This window comes from Rana temporaria, chromosome 1 (assembly GCF_905171775.1).
Source record: "Rana temporaria chromosome 1, aRanTem1.1, whole genome shotgun sequence".
In the NCBI taxonomy this organism is placed as follows: Eukaryota; Metazoa; Chordata; class Amphibia; order Anura; family Ranidae; genus Rana; species Rana temporaria.
Genome location: NC_053489.1, coordinates 440,052,735 through 440,058,734, shown reverse-complemented (window position 1 = coordinate 440,058,734; position 6,000 = coordinate 440,052,735). Strand labels below are relative to the sequence as shown.

Sequence of the window (6,000 nt, the reverse complement as noted above, 5' to 3'; positions counted from 1 at the left end):
GACCACGCTAGGAGTGTCCCCTGTGAATGGACCACGCTGGGAGTGTTCCCTGTGAATGGACCACGCTGGGAGTGTTCCCTGTGAATGGACCATGCTGGGAGTGTTCCCTGTGAATGGACGATGCTGGGAGTTGTCCTTGGCTCTGTGTCTCCCACAAGGCAGTGTACAGTGAGGGAGGGAAGTGACAAAAGCTGCCCATTCTCTCCATCCATCCAGAAGAATAGAGCAGGCAGGCAGGCAGTGTCATCATCACCATCACACAGGCAGAGAGGGGGAAGGGAGGGACAGGGAAGAGCGAGGAGTGAGTCAGGAAGAGGGAGGAGGAATCAAGATTAAAAATGGCCACCAGCAGCTGCTGGGAACAGCAACAACTCCTGACTTTCCGGGATGGGAGGATGGGGCATTGATGGAAGGAAGAAGGAGAAGAGCAGCAGCTGGCACCATTGTACCTACCTAACAGGACGGGAGAAGGGAGGCACCCAGCCTGGCAGATCCCAGCCCTATCCTCCCCATTGCTTTCTCTGCTCACCTTGACGTTTGGAGGAAGGAAGCGATTGTGTGTGTGTGGGACTAGCCGAGGACGTGTTGTATTGTGTGCCCGGGATCTATCATACGCGATCGGATGACAGCAGGCATGCCGGGAAGACCGCAATAGAGGAGGAGATCCGAGGAGCCTGGGCTCTGCATGTCTGGTGAGTGCCAGGGGGGCATGGCATCATCCCTGCCCGGGGAACAATGGCATTTTATGGCTGCATTGGACCTGATCGTCCATCGTACTGTCATGGTAGGCCTGGAGGAGCACTGCATCCATCTAGGGGAGGCTGGCGACATTCATTCTTCATGAATGCCCAGCCTGTGCCCACTGCAGACTGGCACAAGCCTGCCAATACACTGCCCATTTACCAACACAGCTCGCTAATTGTTGGTAATGACCAGGACATACCTGTAGTCAATCACTTCTGATTATCAATAGCAGAGATTTCATAGCCTAGTGTAGCCTTGGGCTAAGGAATGATCTGCTCCTTAACATAGGCTAAGGCTGGCCATACATTATACAATTTCCTTTTAGATTTACCAAAAACCATATAATAGGGAACCTAAACACTTTACATTTGTATGCAATCAGGCAGACCCTCTGCACTACATAGTTAAAGGTAAATCCTAAAGAAAATCGAATCAGAAAATTTGTATAATATATGACCAGACTAAGCTACGACGTGTGCCTTGGGATAGGCTAAGCTACGCTGTGCGCCTTGTTATAGGCTAAGCTACGCGGTGCGCCTTGGCATAGGCTAAGCTACGCTACGACGTGCGCCTTGGCATAGGCTAAGCTACAACGTGCGCCTTGGGATAGGCTAAGCTACGACGTGCGCCTTGGCGTGGGCTAAGAGGTGTGACGTGCGCCATGGGGTAGGCTGAGAGGTGTGACGTGCGCCATGGGGTAGGCTGAGAGGTGTGACGTGCGCCATGGGGTAGGCTGAGAGGTGTGACGTGCGCCATGGCGTAGGCTGAGAGGTGTGACGTGCGCCATGGGATTGGCTAAGAGGTGTGACATGCGCCTTGGGATTGGCTAAGAGGTGTGACTTGCGCCACGGCATAGGCTAGTAAAGACAGACAAACCAATGGCCTGTGTAGCTTGCCCACAAACCTTGAACAGGTATAAATAAATAGAAAGCAAGGATTGGGTCTGGCTTGCATGGAATTATTCATTTTACATAGGCTGAAATGATGTCCCTTGTTTATAAAACAATACTGTACAATCCGTGCCACTTGGCTCATACATTTGTGCACAATAAGTAATCTTTTTGAAATGAAATGTGAACAAAGCATATCACTCTATAGTGTGTGTGTGTGTGTGTGTGTGTGTGTGTGTGTGTGTTTTTGTTTCTTTCTTTTTTCCTCTATCAGCATGAATCACTTCTGACACCAAGAGAAAAAAGGTGACATGGGAGGGACCTCCAGCAGATTTACAGCCTCAGCTTTTGTGTGGAGGGTTGGGGGGGTGTCCCGTCCCTTCCCTTCCCTCCAATCAGCTCCCAGAGGTTTCCTTTTTAATGAGCTGCAGAGTGTGAATTCAGCTCTCCGCCCCCTTTTTTCTGAACTCTCAGACAAGCTTTATATTTCAGCACTTTGGATGAAGAGACAACTGCAGATAAACGGGTATAGCTAGCTGTAGGGGGATTTGTCATATCTTTGTATCTCCTGAGACCAGTCACTTCACTGGGTCTATGTAAAGCTGCATTCACACCTTGCGCTAAGTGTTTTTAAAATAGCGTTTTACAGCTTCAGGCATTTTTTTTCCCCCATTTAGTAAATAGAACTAGGGGGAGGAGAGAAGATTAGGGGTGGTGAGCAGAAAACGAGCGACAAAAGGCTCTTCAAACGCTCAAATCGGGCATTTTCTATTGAAGTCTAGGGGACCGAAAACGCTTGTAATCTGCCAAAAAGAAGCTTGTGTACTTTTTTGAGTGACAGGCATTTAGCTTCAGGCGACAAAGCGCTCGGCTGTGAACAGGGGCCAATGAAATAAATGGGATTTGGCTTGTTGAGCGTTTTTGGAGCCTAAAGCAGAAAATCGCTCCGGTGTGAACGGGGCCCAAGAGTTTACAACCACTTTAAGCTGACCGCACGTGGAGCGCAATTATCAGTTGGGTGTCCCTGTTCTCACCCTCTTGTCCGACCATCCTTTGATTGAAAAATGAAAAGAGCCAGCCGGACACTGTTGGGGTATTTTTGACAGCCGGTGAGTCGTCCTTTTGCACTGTTAAGCTGGCCATATACGTTATACAATTTTCTTATTCAAGTTCCTTTTAGATTTACCTTCAACTATGCAGTGCAAAGGCATACACATTGAAAGTGTTTAGGTTTGACTTCAAATTACATGGTTTTAGTAAATCTAAAGGCAAATTGGATAATTTATGGCCAGCTTTAGTGTGGACGGAAGAATCCTGTTAAAGGGGTTGTAAAGGTAAAACATGTTTTCCCTAAATGGCTTCCTTTACCTTAGTGCAGTCCTCTTTCACTTACCTCATCCTTCCATTTTGCTTTTAAATGTCCTTATTTCTTCTGAGAAATCCTCACTTCCTGTTCTTCTGTCTGTAACTCCACACAGTAATGCAAGGCTTTCTCTCTGGTGTGGAGTGTCGTGCTCGTCCCCTCCCTTGGACTGCAGGAGAGTCAGGACGCCCACTAACACACAGCTCCTTTCTCTATCTGCAACGTAGAGAGTGTCCTGACTCTCCTGTTCGCCCCCCTCAAGGGAGGGGGTGTAGTGTCACCGTTTGCTCCCTGTCGCAGAATGCTGCCTAAGTCACGTGGCGGCGAACTGCACATGCGCAATGCGTTCCAACGGCAAATGTGATGCGTTCCAGGGGATTCACGACACTACCCTTCAGTGAACCCATCACAATTTGTCACGGAAGTGACGTATTACCATACACGGAGCGAGGGGGACAGAGAGAGAGAGACCCATTCAGAGCTACAGAGAAATAGACATATAGAGATGCGTAGATGCATTCAGAGCGAGAGAGGGATACAGATATAGAGATACTGAGAGAGAACCGTGGCTCAGGGAGGGGATTACCCTATGTGCATTACTTCCGTCTATATAAAATATATGTAGACCATCTCTCTCTCTCGCTCTGAATGTATTTCAGTATCTCTATATCTCTTTCTCTCTCGCTGTGAATGGGTCTCTCTCTCTCCCCCGCTCCGTGTATGGTAATACGTCACTTCCGTGACAAATTGTGATGGTTCACTGAAGGGTAGTGTCGTAAATCCCCTGGAACGCATCACATTTGCCGTTGGAGCGCATTGCGCATGCGCAGTTGCCCGTCACGTGACTTCCGCAGCATTCTAGGATAGGCAGCAGAATATGACACTGCAGGGGCAGCACAACACTCCACACCAGGGAGAAAGCCTTGCATTACTGTGTGGAGTTACAGACAGAAGAACAGGAAGTGAGGATTTCTCAGAAGAAATAAGGACTTTTAAAAGCAAAATGGAAGGATGAGGTAAGTGAAGGAGGACTGCACTGAGGTAAAGGAAGCTTTTTAGGGGGGAAAAAAATTACCTTTTACAATCCCTTTTTAGTGTGTGTGTGTGTGTGTGTGTGTGTTTCTGTTTGGCCTGCAGATTGACTAAAAAAAAATCCTATAAATAAAATGGACAGCTTAACACTTTCTTGCACTGCTAAAGGAAGTGAAAATGTCTTGTTCTGTAGGAAGAGAATACTGAGAATTGTCTGCATACCTCTGCTTTACTAGGAATCCAAGTACAATTCTGTGCTTTATTCAATTTATTATTAAGCTGTAAATGTGTCCCTTTATCTAGTTCTCTATAGTTTTCCTAAGACTGATATAAGTCATATTTATTGCAGTAATCAGTATTTTCCAACGTATTATTGTCAGTACATGACCTCTCTAAAAATCTGCTGAGGTGCATTGATTATACTTCTTGGTTGGGTCATGTTACAGGGATTTCCTGTACTAAAAGTTCTCTATGAAGATCGTTATTTTTAAATGCTTATATCTACACAAAATTGCAAGTACGGCGTGTATGTCCAGTTTGGTTGGAAATGTACTTTTTATATGGCCCAGATGGCAGATGAGATCCTGGACCCCCCCTATGATGGTTTTACTAGCTCAGCGCCGTCACTTGAGGTGAATCCCAGGCTTCTTCATACCCAGTAGGTATTTTATTTTGGCTCCTCAGTGATAAAAGGAGTGGGTTCAGTGTTTCTCAACTCCAGTCCTCAAGGCACCCCTCACATTTTCAGGCCTTCCATTGTTTTGCACAGGTGATTAGACCAGTTTCACTGCCTTAGTAATTACAACAGCCATTTCATCTGAAGGAAATCCTGAGAACATGACCTGCGGGGGGGGGGGGGGGGGGGGCCTTGAGGACTGGAGTTGAGAACACTGGGTTAAAGAGCAAGGAATCGCAGAGTATTTCCTGTTTGGAGGATTACGTTAGGCTACTTTCACACTGAAGCGCTGGGTGCGTCTGCGCTAAAGTGCCGCTATTTTTAGCAGCGATTTACCGGCCGCTAGCATTGCGGTTTTAACTCCAGCTAGCGGCCTGAAAAAGGGTTAAGCCCGCCTGCAAAAAACACAGCTTTTGTGGGCGTTTTGGAGGCGCTGCCCCATTGATTTCAATGGGCAGGGGCGCTGTAGGAGCGGTATATTCACCGCTTCTACAGCGCCTCAAAGATGCGGCTGGCAGGACTTTTTTTTTACCATCCTGCCAGTACAACGCTCCAGTGTGAAAGCCTTCAGGCTTTCACACTGGATATAAAGGAGCGGCTCTTTCAGGGCGTTTTGCAGGTGCTATTTTTAGCGCAATATCGCCTGCAAAGCGCCCCAGTGTGAAAGCAGCCTAAAAGCCAACCTTTTGCTTTGCCCTGAATTATCAGAGCACAGGTTTGCTTTAAAGGACATGTTCACTTTTTTCATGTAAAAGGTGAGCTAATTCTGAATTTCCTGGCCACACTTCTGGACCCCGCTGCCCATGAAGTCATGATGCCCCGTGCTGCCGGTATAGCGGTCTGTACACTGGAATGCACAAGCTCGGAGTGACTATTCATTATAATGCTTCCACTGGTAAGCGCTCATTGGTCAGCGCAGCAACGTAACCATGCTAACCCATGAGAAGTGCATCTGAGGCTGTCCTCGAAGAACAAAATGCTTCTCAGTGTTCGTACTGACCAATAAGTGCTTGCCATTGTGAGTTTTATGATGTACAGTATCTCACAAAAGTGAGTACTGCCCTACATATTTTATTATGTTTTCATGTGACAACACTGAAGAAATGACACTTTGCTACAATGTAAAGTAGAGAGTGTTCAGCTTGTATAACAGTGTAAATTTGTTGTTCCCCCTCAAAATAACTCAACACACAGCCATTAATGTCTAAACTGCTGGCAACAAAAGTGATTACACCCCAAAGTGAAAATGTCCAAATTGGGCCCAGAAGTGTCAATATTTTGTGTGGCCACCAATC

At 46.9% G+C, this 6,000-nt stretch overlaps 1 protein-coding gene across 5 annotated transcripts in view; it reads left to right on the top strand.

Annotated features, from left to right (window-relative positions):
* Positions 1 to 304: 304 nt before the first annotated feature.
* WDFY3 (WD repeat and FYVE domain containing 3) overlaps positions 305 to 6,000 on the top strand; it is a 365,507-nt gene continuing 359,811 nt past the window's right edge. For all 5 annotated transcript variants that reach the window (XM_040326535.1, XM_040326529.1, XM_040326514.1 and 2 more), the window contains exon 1: positions 305 to 692. The gene's annotated coding sequence lies outside the window, so the exon portion shown is untranslated. The remainder of the gene's footprint in view (positions 693 to 6,000) is intronic.